This window comes from Micromys minutus (assembly GCF_963924665.1).
Source record: "Micromys minutus genome assembly, chromosome: X".
NCBI lineage: Eukaryota > Metazoa > Chordata > Mammalia > Rodentia > Muridae > Micromys > Micromys minutus.
The window spans coordinates 39,040,996-39,059,013 of record NC_137970.1 but is presented as its reverse complement, the minus strand read 5'-3'; positions in this window follow the sequence as shown (position 1 = coordinate 39,059,013).

Below are 18,018 nucleotides of genomic sequence, written 5' to 3'. Positions count from 1 at the left end.
TCTTTGCTTTGGGCACTTGATGTTTTTACTATTATGTGTCGGGAAGTATTTCTTTTCTGGTCCAACCTATTTGGAGTTCTGAAGGCTTCTTTTATGCTCGTGGTCATCTCATTCTTGAGGGTAGGGAAGTTTTCTTCTATGATTTTGTTGAAGATATTTACTGTGTCTCTTAGTTGATACTCTTCTCCCTCTTCTATTCCTATTATCCTTAGGTTCAGTCTTCTTATTTTGTCTTGGATTTCCTGGACATTTTGGATTAGGAGCTTTTTGTTTTTTGCATCTTCTATGGCTGTTTTGTCTATGTTTACAATGTTGTCTTCTGCCCCTGAAATTCTCTCTTCCATCTCTTGTAATCTATTGGAAATGCTTGCTTCTGTGACTCCTGATTTCTTTTTTAGGTGTTCTACCTCTAGTGTTACCTCTTTTAGAGTTTTCTTTATTGTGTCAATTTCCATTTTAAATTCCCTCTTCCATTCCTTCGTCTCTTTGGTTGTGTTTTCCACTAGTTCTTTGAGTTCTTTGAGTGTTTTCCTTGTTTCCTCTTTAAAAGCTTCTGAATTTTTTTGCTTTTCCTCCCATTATTGTTTAAGTATCTCTATCAGCATCTTGAGGTATGATTTCAGCTGTGTGTCTTCTTTTTCTGGAGTGTTTGGCATTCCCATGTTTGCTGTTATGGGAGAGCTGGGTTCTGGTGTTGCCAGGTTGTCTTGGTTTCCTTGGGATATACTCTTTCGCTTTCCTCTTGCCATTTTGTTGTCAGTGATATGTTCTTGCCTTTTCCTTCTATCTGGTCTGTGTCCCTGGATCTCCACTGGTCCAGGTGGCAGATGGGCCGAGCCCTGTTCTCTGCCTCAGAGTTGCCGGGTGGGAATAGAAGTTCCAAAGTTGTGTTCCTGGTCCCTGGATCAGGCAGGTCGGAGGGTGTGCTTTGCATGTGCACTCTGAAGAGATCTCTTTGCTCCTTGGCTGCCTAGATTTCCTACTCCCCAGTTTTTCTGCCTTTTCAAGCTGCCAGTCCAGGTGGCAGATGGGCCGGGCTCTGTTCTGCGCCCTGAAGTCGCTGCTGGTTGGAAACAGAAGTTCTAAAGTTCTGTTCCTGGTCCCTGGATCAGGCAGGCAGGGCGGGGGGTGCACTTTCCGTGTGCACTCCGCAGAGATCTCTCTGCTTCCTGGCCACCTAGATTTCCTACTCACCAGTTTTTCAGCCTTTACGAGCTGAAGGTCCGGGTGGCAGATAGGCCGGGCTCTGTTCTCGCTGTATCACATTGTAATTCAAGCATTTTTCTTCGATTACTGAAGTGTGTGAAACAACTGTGGTAATTGATACTTTAATTAATTGACAAATAAATGCCCTATTACTGATTCATTACTAGATCCTTTTATCTGTATGATTTCAGTTTAATTGTTAACCTCATAGTTTATTTTCCAAGGCCATATAATAATCCATGTAAATGTTCTTATACATAAACTGATTTAGAATTGATAGATATTTAGAAGTGACAAAACAAATTTTGTCTCTTTAGCCTATATCTCTTACTTCACATGGGAGAATTTAACTTTTATATAAATGTCAATAATATTTTGAGATTTTTATTAAGTAATGTAAAAGTCATATTTGAAACCAGAAATAAGCATTTCAACTAAAGTCTAGTAAGCAGTTTAGTCCCTGGGAGCTCTTAAGGGTGTAGTTGGTTGATATTGTTCTTCCTATGGGTTCCAGACCCCTTAAGCCCCTTCTGTCCTTTCTCTAACTGCACCATTAGGGACCCTGTTCTCATTCCAATAGAGTACACATGGAGGGACCTATAGCTCCAGCCGAATATGTAGCCGAAAATGGCCTTTTATGGCATCAATGAGAGAAGAGGCCCTTGGTCCTGTTAAGGCCTGATGCCTCCGTATAGGGATGGATGCCAGGGCTAGTAAAAGGGAGGGAATTCATAGGAGTGGGTGGGTTGGTGTGAGAGCAACCTTATAGAAGCAGGGGGCAGGGAGGGGATAGAAAAAGGGGTTTCCTGTGGGGAAACCGGGAAAGAAGATAACACTTGAAATGTATATAAAGAAAATATCCAATAAAAGAAAATAAAAAGGAGGAGGCAGTTTTACCCAGAGACAAGTTGAAGAGAGAACATGCTAAACACAAGTGAAGACAGAATGAGCCAGATAATGAAAAGGAGTCAGAAGATCAGAACAGATTGCCAGGTAATTCGGAGGAAAGAAATGAAATTCAGTGAGAAGCTAAGAGAAGCCAGATTAAATCAGTCAGCTATGAGAGGAGTTTGAGACAGAAGAACTGAGTTGAAAACTCCCCTAATCTAAAGAAAGAGATAACCATGAGCATACAAGGAGCCTACAGAACTCCAAATAGTTTGGACCAGAAAAGAAACACCTCCCAACACATAATAGTCAATACAACAAATGTTCAAAAGAAAGAAAGAATACTAAAAGACGTAAGGGGGAAAAAGTCAAGTAACATATGAAGGCAACCTGATTAGAATTACACCAGACTTTTTAACAGAGAGTTTTAAAGCTAGAAGATCCTAAACAGATATCATACAGACACTAAGAAAACACAAATGCCAGCTCAGGTTACTATATCCAGCAAAATTCTCAATTACTGTTGATAGCGAAACCACCATACTCCAGGATGAGATAAATTTACACAATATCTTTCCATAAATCCAGAATTGCAAAAGATAATAGATGGAAAACTCTAATACAAGAAAGGAAACTAAACCCTAGTAAAAGCAAGAAAATAATCTTCTTGCAACAAAACCAAAAGGAAAAAAAGCACACAAACATAAGTCTACCTCTAACAACAAAAATAACAAGAAACAACAATCATTATTCGTTAATATCTATTAACATCAATTGACTCAATTTCCCAATAAAAAAGACATAGACTATCAGACTGGATACGTAAACAGGATCCAGCATTTTGCTACATATAAGAAACTCATGTCACTGACAAACACAGATACTATCTCAGAAAAAAAGGCCTAGGAAAAATCTTAACAAGCAAATGGACCGAAGAATCAAGCTGGAATAACCATTGTAATATTGAATAAAAAAAGATTTTCAACCAAAAGTTATCAAAAAAGATGGGGAAGGACATTTTTTATATATCACAGGAAAAATCTATCAAGATGAACCCTCAATCCTGAACATCTATGCTCCAAATACAAGGGCAACCACGTTCATAAAAAGAAAAATAAAACTTACTAGAGTTGAAATTGTATTTTGCAACACACCCAATAATAGTGGGAGACTTAACACCTACCTCATTCTCACCAATGAGGTCATGGATAGATCATGGAAGCAGAAATTGAACAAAGACACAGTGAAACTAGCAGAGGTTATGAACCAATTAGATTTAACAGACATCTATAGAATATTTCATCCTAAAACAAAAGAATATACTTTCTTCTCAGCACCTGATGGTACATTATCAACTAACCAAATCCTCCAGAACTCACATGGACTAAAACACCAACTATTGAGCATACATGGAGAGAGCCATGGCCCCAGATGCATATGTAGCAGAGGACAGCACTGCCTGTCATCAATGGAAGAATGGGCCCTTGGTCCAGTGAAGGCATATTTTCCCAGTGTAGGGGAATGCCAAGGCACTAGGGTGATTGGGAGAGGGTGCGTCTTCATGGAAACAAGTGGAAGAGGAAGGGAATGGGTTCAGGTGGGGATTAGGGGAAACCTTTGAAATGTTCATACAGATAATATCCAATAAAATAATTTAAAAATAAATAAATAAAATAGCAGAAGAAAGTAAAGAATAAGAAATATAAATATAAACAAAAACACAAAATCAAAATGAAACAAATTGTTACTTCTAGCCATAATACTAAGGAATGAACCAATGGTTTTGTGCATAAAGCATACCAACAAAATAAACACAATTCATATGATCATTTTGACATCTAAAACAAAACTCATTTGTTGATATTCTGTAATCTTTCAGAATAAAAATTCTAAGCAATTTAGTTATGTGAATACTGCACATATCTCAAATTAGTAAAATTAATAGAAAAACAATATCATGTACATCTGAGATTAAAATCAAGTTATGAGGATGCTGAATTTGACCATTTATATAAAATACAGTAGTGGTTTAGGAAGAGAAGAAATACAGATCATCCCATTTGGAAATGAAGAAGTTAAATTATACATGGACCCATGGTTCCAGCCGCAAATGTAGCAGCATCAGTGGAAGGAGAGGCCCTTGGTAGTGGAAAAGTTCAATGCTCCAGTGTAGGGAAATGCTAGCGTGGAGAGGTGGGAGTGTATTGGTGGGTGATAGAGCACCCTCATCAAAGCAGGAGGAAGAAAACTGAGAAAAGGAGTAACATTTGGAAAGTAAATAGGTAAAATATCCAATAAAAATAGTCATCATATCTGAGAATAAGGCTAAAATGAATTTTCTTCAATATCAAACTCAAATTTAAATAATCTTTAGTTAGAAAAAAACTCAAACCATCACAGTGAAATTAAAATAAATGATCAACACATTTTGGGGAAGATCATATTAAAGCAATGAAAATAGTTTACATAAGATAAATATTTAATATGTTAATAGTAAGAAATAGAAAATTTGTGAAATAACGAATAAACAAACACATGAATATGTAAATATAGGTTTCTTCAATTTTTCCTTGCTTACTCAATTGACAGCAATAAGCATAAAGATCTGAGTTGAAACCTCCAGAACACAAATTAAAAGGTGAGTGTGAGTTATTGACTTATTTGTTCTTCTATCTGTAACTCCAGTTCCTTAGGAAGCCCAGAAATACATGATGCTTGGGATGCTGTCTGCCAGCCTAGTTCCATATCCATTGAGAGACACTGTCTCAAGGGAATAAGCCAGATCATGATAAAGCAGCACAATCAATGTCTTCTGGCCTCTGTACATGCACATGGGTGCTGCCACATACACACTCATGATATACACAACACTAACAAATACACTCACACACACGCATATATATATATATATATATATATATATATATATATATACACATATATATCATATTTATCACTATTACATTTTGCTTTGGATAGAAACCCAAGGCCTCATGCTTTAAAATCAAGCACATTAGTATTTACCTAATCCAGTCCCCAGAATTAACATCAGTAACATCTGTAAAAGTAAAACACTGAAGAAACAAATTAAAATGTAAAGGGTATAATTGATTGGGAGTGAAAATATTTATCGTTTCTTAAATTCCTTGTTTATTTTACTTTGTTTAAAAGAGAATTATAATGCTTGACCACAAAACAACTCTACTAAATCTGTGTTGTATTATTTAAATGAAAATACAGATTCATCATCAAAGAAGTAGATGACACTTAAATTTATTACCTTGTATTTAAGAACAGTACAAGTCAACCATTCAGAGTTATTGCATCACTGTAATTTGGTTCCCTAGGAGATACTCTGGATTCCCAAGTGCTCACTTCAATATAGTAAGGGGTTATAAGCAGATGGAGCCTCCAAAATTAGATAATCAAATCAAGTGATATTGAATAGATCACATATAAAAAAGTATAATATATAAAATAATTCTCTGTATTTTGAATTGGTAAATAATTATAAAGATTATTTGTTTGTGGGTAACAAGGTAACATTTCTATTTCTTTACTGGGTAGAATGGTTAAATTAAGAAATTAACCAGAGGACATATATTTAGATATACGATAGGTCTACAGATACACTCTGAAGACTTAAATATACATCCCTCCAGATTTTAAAACAGTATTACAAATACTGCTTGTTTTGGCAATCAAAACACACCAACACGTGTGAGCACACTTTGTTAATTATGTCTGTATGTTTACCATGATTGCTCCTCAATGATCCCATAAGTTCAAAACATAATGTTTAATTCATTAGGGCATGATTAGCATAAACATATATATTCAAATATGTTCAAATAAGAGTGTTGTTTTATTGTTAACAATCTTCATGCTGTACCACTGAAATTAACCTGGTAAAGAGCACAGCTATTAGAAAAAGTTTTAAAATCTTTTTGTATTGACATTTTTATACAAAATAATGGATCTATTGTGATACTTTCATAGAAGCACGCCTACATACATAAATACAAATATGAAGACATGTATATGCATTACAAAATATTTAAACCTGTTTTTTTAGCAGAGTATCAAGACATTTTTGCTAACTCAAGTTTTTGATAACATACTTAATGTAATATAGAGTTTCTTGAGGTAAAACCTGGTTTTTGAATTCCCATTTTCCCTGTAGGGTCCCCTGTGAGGCTCTGAGTGGATGTATAATACTTTACTGGTAGTATAGTGCTCATATGAAGAGCCAGGGACTTTTTCAAACTCCCGAGTTTCATCAGAAAAAGGATTACAATATATTTATTGTATGTAGAATGTGAATTATGGAGTGTTTTCAGTTAGGTATCACTTTAACACAGAATCTTTCTTGAAAATTTGGTGTTAGTAGAAAAGAACATTCTTGCTTGACTAATAATCTCGCAGATTATTTCTCTGAGCCCAGATTTTCCCATGAACTCAGTCTTCCTTGAAGAGCTATCAATTTATTTCTTGCGTTAGGACTCACTAGTAAGACTAAAAGAATAAATCACTAGTAATAATAAAAGATTCAAAGGGAAAATTAAAAGTATATACTTCACAGTGAACAAAGAGCTAAACTTTTTTTTTAAAAAAATCTTTGAAATTCTATATTTAAAATTGAGGAAGAGCTCTATAAATAGTACTTGAATAATGTCATTTTGTGTTAGTCAGATCCTTCCCTTGAAAATAACAATCATTAATAACAAGATAAAATATGGACAAATATTTCGTAGGCATTTATGTTCATTACATTTAATTAAACTTGTATTTATATAATATTTTAAAAAACTGTCAACTTTATTTAAGAAACAGAGATACGTGTATAGATATTTAAAAGCAATTTTGAATAAAACTATATGAATATATTTTTCTAAGTACTTGATTTTTCTAAAGGTTTGATAGTATGCATTGAAATCTTACTAGTTACAATGAGCATAAAGTACATGTACAACAAAATGTAACATGGAAATAGTCAAAGTTTTCTTGGTGTGTATAGATTAAACTTAATGATGTTTAAATAACAAGAATTGCCACAAGGCTATATTCTTTTCTCTTGAATTATTGATGATTTCAGATCTAGGTGTACCCCACTCTAAGAGGGTGCCATACACTTTTTTCCCCTAAGAACTGAGGCTTTCACTTTTTTTTTTTTTTTTAAGTTTCTTATAGTCTTTGTTTCTTGGGTATTCATAGCTTTCTGGGGCTAGTATCCAATGATCAATGACTGCATATTGTGTCTGTTCTTTTGTGACTGGGTTACCTCACTCAGGATGATAGTCTCTAGATGCATCCACTTTCCTAGAATTTTCACATAGTAATTGTTTCTAATAGCTGAGTAGTACTCCATTCTGTAAATATACCACAATTTTTGTATCCATTCATCTGTTGAAGGACATCCTGGGTTATTTGCAGCTTCTAGCTATTATAAATAAGACTGCTATGAACATGGTGGAACATGGGTCCTTATTGTATATTGGAGCATCCTTGGGGTATATGCCAAGAAGTGGAATAGCTGGGTCTTCAGGTAGTACTATGTCCAATTTTCTGATGAACCACCAGACTGATGTCCAGAGTGGTTGTCCCAGCTTGCAACCCCACCAACAGTGGGAGAATGTTTCTGTTTCTCCACATCCTCACCAGCATCTGCTGTTATCTTAGCCATTCTGACTGGTGTGAGGTGGAATCTCAGGGTTGTTTTCATTTGTATTTCCCTGATGACTATGGATGTCGAGCATTTCCTTAGATGTTTCTCAGCCATTTGATATTCCTCAGTTGAGAATTCTTTGCTTTGTTATTCCAGGTGAATTTGCAAATTGCTCTTACAAAGTCTATAAAGAATTTAGTTGGAATTTTGATGGATATGATTTGAATCTGTAGATTGCTTTTGGTAAGATGACCATTTTTACAATGTTGATCCTTCCAATCCATGAGCATAGGAGATCTTTCTATCTTCTGAGATCTTCAATTTCCATCTTCAGAAATTTGAAGTTCTTGTTATACAGGTCCCTCGAATCCTTAGTTAGGGTTACACCAAGGTATTTCACGTTGTGTGACTATTTTGAAGGTAAGTTTTCTCTAATTTCTTTCTCCACATGTTTGTCCTTTGAGTAGAGGAAGGCTACTGATTTATTTGAGTTAATTTTATAACCAGCCACTTTGCTGAAGCTGTTTATCAGCTGTAGGAGTTCTCTGGTGGAATTTTTCGGGTCACTTACATATAATATCATATCATCTGACAATAGTGAAATTTTGACTTCTTCCTTTCTGATATGTATTCCTTTGATCTCTTTTTGTTATATAATTGCTCTGGCCAGGACTTTTAGTAATGTGTTGAATAGGTAGGGGAACAGTTTGCAGCCTTATCTACTCCCTGATTTTAGTGTGATTGCTTCAAGTTACTCACTGTTTAGTTTGATGTTGGCTAATATTTTTTTATATATTGCTTTTACTAAGTTTAGTTATGAGTTTTGAATACCTGTTCTTTCCAAGACTTTTATCACGAAGGGGTGTTGAATTTTGTCAAATGCTTTCTCAGAATCTAATGAGAGGACTATGTGGTTTTCTTTTTATCTTTGAGTTTGTTTATATGGTGAATTCCTTTGATGAATTTCCGTATATTGAAAGATCCCTGTTTCCCAGGGATAAAACCTACTTGATCATGGTGGATGATTGTTTTGATGTGTTCTTGGATTTGGTTTGCAATAATTTTATTGAGTATTTTTGCATCAATGTTCATGAGGGAAATGTTCCTAAAGTTCTTTCTTTGTAGGGTCTTTCTGTAGTTTACAAATGAGAGTTAGTATGGCTTCAAAGAATGAGTTAGGTAAGTGCTCCATCTGGTCCTGGGGATTTTTGTTTGGGATGCTTTTGATGACTGCTTCTATTTTGTTTAGGTGTTATGGAATTGTTTAGATGGTTTATCTCATGCTGATTTAACTTTGGTATCTGGTATCTGTATAGTAATTTATCCATTTACTCAGATTTTCCAGTTTTGTTGAATTTAGGCTTTTGTAGTAGGATCTGCTGATTTCTTGAATTTCCTCAGTTTCTGTTTTTATGTTTCCCCTTTCATTTCTGATTTTGTTAATTTGGATACTCTCGCTGTGCCCTCTAGTTAGTCTGGCTAAGTGCTTATCGATCTTGTTGATTTCTCAAAGAACTGCTCCTGATTTTGTTGATTCTTTGTATGGCTCTTATTGTTTCTACTTGGTTGATTTCTACTCTGACTTTAATTATTTCCTGCAGTCTACTCCTCTTGGGTGTATCTGCTTCTTTTGTTCTAGAGCTTTCAGCTGTGCTGTCAAGTTTCAAGTGTATGCTCTCTCCATTTTCATTTTGGAGGCATTCAGAGCTATGAGTTTTCCTCTTAGTACTGCTTTCATTACATCCCATAGGTTTGGATATGTTGTGTTTTAATTTCATTAAATTCTAGAACATCCTTAATTTATTTCTTCTTTGACCAAATTATTGTTGGGTAGGGCATTGGTCAGCTTCCAAGTATATGTGGGTTTTTTTCTGTTGTTGTCTTTGTTGTTAGTAAAGACCAGCCTTAGTCCAGGGTGATCTGATAGGATGCATGGGAATATTTCAATCTTCTTATATCTATTGAGGCTTGTTTTGCGACTGACTGTATGGTCAATTTTGGAAAAGGTGCCATGAGGTGCTGAGCAGAAATTATATTCTTCTGTTTTAGGATGAAATGTTCTATAGATGTCTGTTATCTCCAATTGGTTCATAACCTCTGCTAGTTTCAGTGTGTCTCTGTTCAGTTTCTGTCTCCATGATTTGTCCATTGATGAGAGTGGGGTGTTGAAGTGTCCCACTATTATTGTGTGTGGTGCAATGTATGTTTTGAGCTTTAGTAGGGTTTCTTTTATGAATATGGGTGCTCTTTTATTTGGAGCACATATGTTTAAGATTGAGAATTCATCCTGAGATATTTTTCCTGTTTTGAGTAAAATGTTTCCTTTCTTACCTTTTTTTGATATCATTTGGTTGAAAATATATTTTATTTGATATTAGAATGGCTACTCCAGCTTGTTTCTTGGGGCCACTTTCTTGGAAGGTTTCTTTTTTTTTTTTTTCCCAGCCTTCTACTCTGTGATAGTTTCTGTCTTTGTCTGAGATGTGTTTCCTGTATGCAGCAAAATGCTGGGTTCTGTTTATGTATCCAGTCTGGTAGTCTGTGTCTCTTTATTGGGGAATTGAGTCCATTGATATTAATAGATATTACGGAATAATGATTGTTGTTTCCTCTGATTTTTGTTGTTAGAGGTAAAATTATGTCTGTGTTTCTTTCTTGTTTTGGTTTTGTTGCTTGGTTATTTTCTTGCTTTTTTGTGGGTGTAGTTTCCCTCCTTGTGTTGAATTTTCCTTCAATTATCCTTTGTACAGCTGGAATTTTGTTCAGATATTGTGTAAATTTAGATTTGTCCTAAAATATCTTGGTCTCTCCATCTACTGTAATTGATAGTTTTGCTGGATATAGTAGCCTGGGCTGACACTTGTGTTCTCTTTAGAGTCTCTATGATGTTTGTCCAGGATCTTCTTGCTTTCATAGTATCTGTTGAGAAGTCTGGTGTAATTCTTATTTTTCTGCCTTATATGTTACATGTCCTTTTTCCCTTGCTGCTGTTTGTATTCTTTATTTGTTTTGAACACTTGGTGTTTTGACTACTACGTGTTGGGAAGAATTTCTTTTCTGGTCCAATCTATTCAGAGTTCTGTAGGCTTCATTTTTGCTCATGGTCATCTCATTCTTAAGGGTAGAGAAGTTTTCTTCTAGGATTTTGTGGAAGATATTTATTTTGTCTTTTACTTGATATTCTTTGTCCTCTTCTACACCTATTATCCTTAGGTTTGGTCTTCTCATTGTGTCCTGGATCGCCTGGACATTTTGGGTTAGGAGCTTTTTGATTTTTGGATCTTCTCTGACTGTTTTTTCTGTTTTCTGTGTTGTCTTTGGCCCCTTAAATCCTTTCTTCTATCTCTTGTAGTCTGTTGGTGATGCTTGCATCTATGACTCCCGATTTGTTTTTTAGGTTTTCTATCTCCAGGGTTGTTTTTTTCTGTGTTTCCTTTATTGTTTCTATTTCTGTTTTCAATTCCATCATCTGTTTGGTTGTGTTTTCCTGTACATCTTTGAGTGATTTCTCCTGGTTCTCCTGTAGTTTTTTTTTAAGGGAGTTATTCTCATGCTTCTTGAAGATCTCCATCATCATAGTGAAGTATGATTTCAAGTCTGACTCTTCTTCTTCTGGTGTGTTTGGCAATCCACTACTTGCTGTGGTGGGAGAGCTTGATTCTGATGTTGCTTGGTTGTCTTGGTTTACTTTGCTTAAGTTCTTTAGCTTTCTTCTTTCAATCTCGTTATCTGTGATTATAGGTAATCTTGGTGTCAGTGACTGGTGTCTGTCTCTCCTGTAGATCTGAGTCCCTCTGGGCTCAGGAAAAATAATTGCTTCTGGATATTCAGCTTTTTGTTGTCAAACAGTGAGTTCTGATGGCGGTGACTCACTTCTGTCTTTGTGGAGCTCTGGTGAGGCTGTTCTGGGAGCTCAGCCCTCTGCCCACAGGTCTTGAGTCCTACTGGCAGAGACCTGGCTCTTTGTCTATGCCAAAAGAACCCTTTTCCAGAGAGCACAGCATTCTCTGTTCTCTGAGAACTTCGGGTGTGACCTCCCTGTGCTTACATGTCAGGCTCACTGAGGGTCCAGGTGTAAAAGTGCTTGTGGAGCTGATCTTTGAGCACTGCCTTTCCCAGGGAAGATCTGGAGACATGATGACAGAGGCTAGTCCCTTTTCTTGAGAGCATAGTACTGTCTGTGTTCAGAGAACTCTTGGCACAACCTTACCGTGCCCCAAGCTCTCTGCTGTTCCAGGTGGAAAAGTGCCTGTGTGTCTGGTTCATAAGCACAGCCTTTTAGGGCAGATACTGATTCCTGCTGACAGAGGCCCAGCCCTCACTGTGGGTTGGAAATGCCCTTTTCCAAAAGCACTGCCAAATGCTCTCTGCACTTTGAATACTCACTGTGTGACCTTAGAAGGCCTGTGCCCCAGGCTCTCTGTTTGTCCAGGTGGAAAAGAGCCTGTGCATCTTGTCTATAATATTTTTATAATTAAGTCACTAAATACATATATTTAGTCTCAAGATCATGCTACTGTGCAACTCAGATCAATTTCCTAATAGCTTAAAAATGAAAGAAATAAAAAGAATTTATAAATGTTACCTAAAATACCTATATAAAAACTTGTAAAATTTTATATATGTGGGTGCTTTGTCTACATGTATGTTGGTGGACCACATGCTTGGTGTCCAAGAAGGCCAAAGGAGTCTGCCTGATCCTCCTAAAACTGGGCTCACAGATAATTGTGCACAACCATGTAGTTGTTGGTATTTGAACCCAGGTTGTCTGAACAATCACCCAGTGCCCTTTACTGCTAAGCTGTCTCTCTTCTCTTCCCTGTTTTCTTTTTTTTAACAAAACATTAATTTTAAAAACTCAGTGGAAAGCATGCTGGTGGTTCTTTCTCTTACATATGCTTGACTAGTTTCAAGATCATTGAGAACAATCCCTTTCCCAGAATATTTTATATCCTAAGGTCATGAAAAACCAGAAGTATTTCCAAAAGTAATTTCTGACTCAGTTTCCACTAAGTCTCCAATCACGATGGTCTAATTTTCATTTTCCTGAATTTTTTGTGAATATTCTAATTACTTGTGTCGTCCTTTAATTTTTGTGTCTCTATTATGTCTTATGTGCAAATGAATGAATATACTTATGAAGCTAATGAATTTTAGGATTCAGCACGGCCAACCTGAATTTCACCTAATATCATATTTATTTTTGCTTTTGTGAAGATGACCCCCAAATTTAAAAAATAAGGCTATAAATTCTAAATTTACCCTAACTACATATAGATATATATGTGAGATTATCCTCATCAACTCTCATGATCTTCCAAACATGATTTGAACAAGATTGACACAAATGAATGTGTCAAACTGTCCAGGAAAAGTTCACAAGGCCCCAACATTATATCAATTGGTTGTCCAATGCTGAATGGTCAGCCCTGAATGTATACAGTGAGGTAACATTATATGTATGCAATAGGTTATACTAAAATTAAATAATAAGATATATGCATATGCATTCATCTATACATATAGATGCATATATGTATGTAATAATAATTACAGAAAAAGGCCATGATTCTGAAAGAGTGTAGAAAGGAGTATATAGGAGTGTCTGGATTGAGAAAATGAAATGTGTTATAATTAAATTATTATCTCAAAAATCTTAAAGCTGCATAAAGATAGATATTCAGTGTGAGAATTTACACATGGATATGTCTAAAACTGCATCATCTTTATAATTCTTCTTTGTTATGTTTTGCAATAGAATTCATCCCAGGCACTGTTTTTTAAATCTACAAAATGAAGATATTATTATTTTAGGTAATAATAAGAAACGTGAGCCAACAAGTATATTTTGCCAAGTCTGAAAACCTGAATTCAATCCCCATGACCCTCTTATTAGAAAAAGAGAACTTATTTCTACGTATTGTCCTCTGTCTTCCACATACATATAAAATAAGTAATTATCCTAATAGTTTTTAATTAGAAACATGTATAAGGAACATAGCTTATACTAAAAAGATATAGACACTGCTATTATTATTTTATGTGAGTTGTCAATAGCCACAAAGCATGTAGTCTATTCAGCAAAGGAATTTAATGAACAAAAAGAAAAAAAACTCTGATATTTTCCTGAAAGATTTCAAATAACTTCAATGAAATTTTGGTGCCATGTCAGAAAACTCCTCAATGAAAGATTTTCCACAAACTATACAGTTTGAGGGCGATGAGGGAGGAGAGTGGGGAAAAAGGGTATAATATTTGAAATGTAAATACAGAGAATATCCAGTAAAATTGAAACAAAAAAAAAAAAAAGGTGAGCTCTAGGTTCAGGTAAAGATTTTGCCTCACAAAGTAATATAGAGACTAATAGCTGAAGGTATCTGATATTAATATCTGGCTTCACTCGCACATGCACAGCCAAGTAAACCTGAATACATACAGGCATGTACCACATTTAAATAATATGTGCACCGTGCATGGATGAGCACACATGGAGGGAGGAAGGGAGAGGGAGAGTAGGGAGAGTGTCTGGTGCTGAAGGAATTAAAATTTAAGTTAAAATAAAACATACCAAAATCAATAAGAGACTGTGGTAAGAGCTTAAGATTTTTAAGATTCATCTGAAGTCACAAAAGATCACAAAATCATAGCAAACTTGAGCAAAAAATAAGCACTGCTAGAGACAATCAACATAGCTGTACTTTGAGTTATATTACAGATCCATAATAGCAAAAGCAAACTGCTAGACAAATGAAATAGAAGATTCACAAGAAGACCATAAAGATACAACTAACTTATTTTTGATAGAAGTATTGTAAATACATATATAGGGAAAGAAATAAAAGTCTTTTCAATAAGCGGTACTTGGAAAATGGGCATTGGCATCTAGAAAATAAAACTACATCACATAAAAAACCCAGCTACAAATTAGATAAAAGAAAGGTGTTTTTAAGATTTAAATTGTGGGTATGCAACTCCACATCAGACAGAGGCCTAATATCCAAGGTATACAAGGAACTCAAAAAGCTAGACACCAGAGAACCAAACAACCCTATTAAAAAATGGGGTACAGAGCTAAACAAAACGTTCTCAGTAGAGGAATATCGAATGGCTGAGAAACATCTGAGGAAGTGCTCAACATCCTTAGCCATCAGGGAAATGCAAATCAAAACAACCCTGAGATTCCACCTCACACCAGTAAGATTGGCCAAGATCCAAAACTCAGATGACAGCAGATGCTGGCGAGGTTGTGGAGAAAGAGGGACACTTCTCCACTGTTCGTGGGGTTGTAAACTAATACAACCACTCTGGAAATCAGTCTGGTGATTCCTCAGAAAATTGGACATAGTACTACCTGAAGATCCAGTTATTCCACTTCTGGGCATATACTCCAGAGACACTTTAATACACAACAAAGATATATGTGATTCCTCAGAAAATTGGACATAGTACTACCTGAAGACCCAGTTATTCCACTTCTGGGCATATACCCTAGAGACACCTTAATATACAACAAAGACACATGCACCACAATGTTCATAGCAGCTCTATTTATAATAGCCAGAAGCTGGAAAGAACCTAGATGTCCTTCAGTAGATGAATGGATACAAAAATTCTGGTACATTTACACAATGGAGTACTACTCAGCTATCAGAAACAATGACCTAACAAAATTCTTAAGAAAATGGTTGCATCTAGAGAATATCATCCTGAGTGAGATAACCCAGTCACAAAAGAACAGACATAATATGCAGTCACTGATAGTGGGATGCTAACCTCAGAGGCTCGGACTGCCCTAGAAACAACTCACAGACTGTGTGAAATTCAAGAAAAAAAGAAAACAAATCAAAACAAAACAACAAAAAGGTTATGCACAATCCTTACACACCAAGAAAACTTTGACTAATTCCGGGTTATATCCTGTTTTACATGTACTTTTTGCTCATTGTAACTAGTAAGACTTTAATGCAGAGTATCAAACCTTTAAAAAAAAGGAAAAAAAAGCCAAGCAATGACACAATTGTGTTTGTATACATTTATGCAAAAATGTTTAATTTTTTTCTTTTATCTTTGTTTTTTAAAATAAATTTAAAAAAAAAATAAAAAAATAAATTGTGTGTATGCAAGGGTCCTATATACATGTGAGTGCAGGTTCCCACAGAGGTCAGAAGCACAGGAGCCCCGGTAATGAAGCTAGGAGACTGTTACCTGACTGACATGTGTGTCTGTAGAAAATAATATTAAATATTACATAAATATTAAGCATAAACATTTTATATTTTTATGAAAATGTTCTTATATAACTTACAAGCAACTAATGGAATTATTTAAAATATTATTGAAAAAGTACTCTAGGGTGAATATAACATTTGCTAAATGCTTCATAATACATCTCATAAATGAGTAGGTTGCTAGTTATTTTTTCTGTAATGAATACATTTATTTTCTTACAAAAATCATTGTCTAGAAATATGGGAGTACAAGAAAATATATTTGCAGTCAGGTATCTGGTGGTCAACAGCCGGTACAGTTCATACAGAGGAAATCAAAGATTCCAAACCCATGTGACCTGCTCACAGATGTTAAAGCTTATAACCCAAAAGGTCCGTGTTTTCAAGCACATTGCCATAGGTCAAGGCTCATCATTAACACCGATGTACTGTCACTGAATGTTTGTTTACGCTACTTCACTGGAGATTACATGATATGAAGCACAGTCAAAACTTAATACATTAAGTTGTTATAGAGGCAAATAAAATACTTAACATTGTTTAGTACTGCAGTGTCTGAGACACTTTCTGTAATGTCAGTTTTCTCAACTTACTAACCAAACACAGAATGCTAAGTGCTCACTGTTACACTGTTCAAAGGAAAGGAAAAGGAAATGAAGGGTCACATGCCTGATGGCATGTCAACATTCAGGTAGATGGCATCTGTACTGGGGTTGCTAGGTTTTTTATACCAAGGTTGTAAAGTCCATGAATGGAATTTTCTTTATAATGCAACTGAAGCAAATATATCTAACTTAGTCATAGGTTGGTTATTATTTCATGGTTCTTATTTATTTTGATGTTTGTCTTTTGGTTGCTTAACTCACCATTCTAAGAGCCATGGAGAGAAAGCAAAAGTAATTTCTTTCAAATATATTTTAATTTGTTAAATCCACTGTAATTTTGTTTTGGAGGCAGTGTCTTGTTATACAGCCCATGCAGGACTTGAATTGCTATCCTCCTGTTTTACAGCCATCCACCACCACACCATGATATTTGCAACTGACACATAAAAATTGTGCATTTCTAATTGGATAATGTGATTTTGTTATGTGTATATATTGTTTAGTATTGAAATACAGAAACACATACCAATGTCCACAATGACTCAATATTGTTGGTGAAAACTTACTAATGTTTTGGCATAGAAGTTTTAAAATGATAAGGTACAGCCGGTTTTGTAGTTTTAAATTATATTATAAATATTTGTATATAATTTTCTATATATTTTATCCACTTACAGTTTACTTCACTGCCATGAGTATAACAGATTTATTTTATAGTTGCACTCATGCAAAAGAGTCAAATAAAATTCAGTTTAATATTTGCCCAGCAACAAATCTAAAAGTTACATTTGAACCTTGTGATGGTTTGTATATGCTCAGCACTGGGAGTGGCACTATTAGCAGGTGTGGCACTTTTGGAGTAGGTGTGTCACTGTGGGTGTGGACTTTAAGACCCTCATCTTAAGATTTCAATGCATAGTATCAAACTTTTAAAAAATTCAGGTACTGACAAAAATATATTCATATAGTTTTATGCCAACTGCTTTTAAAAATCTGTACATGTATCTCTGTTTATTAAAATAAAGTTATAAGAAAAAAAGTCAACAACAAAAAAAGAGACCCTCGTCTTAGCTTCCTCTGGAAGTCAGTATCCTATTAGCAGCCTTCAGATGAAGATGTTGAACTCTCAGCTCCTCCTCAGCCATGCCTGCCTGGATGCTGCCGTGTTCTCTCTTTGATGATAATGGATTGAACTTCTGAACATGGAAACCAGCCCCAATTAAATGTTGTCTTGGTCATGATGTCTGGTTACAGAAGTAAAAGCCTAACCAAGAGAAGCCTCAAGATTATATCTAAAGCTTTAAAACAATGTTTCTCCTCACTTAAAAAGCCAACATTTTTTATTAATAACAAATCAAAATGAAAATAAGTATACACATGCCTCATCAGTCATCTTAACTGACATTAAACAGAGATGCAAAAAAAT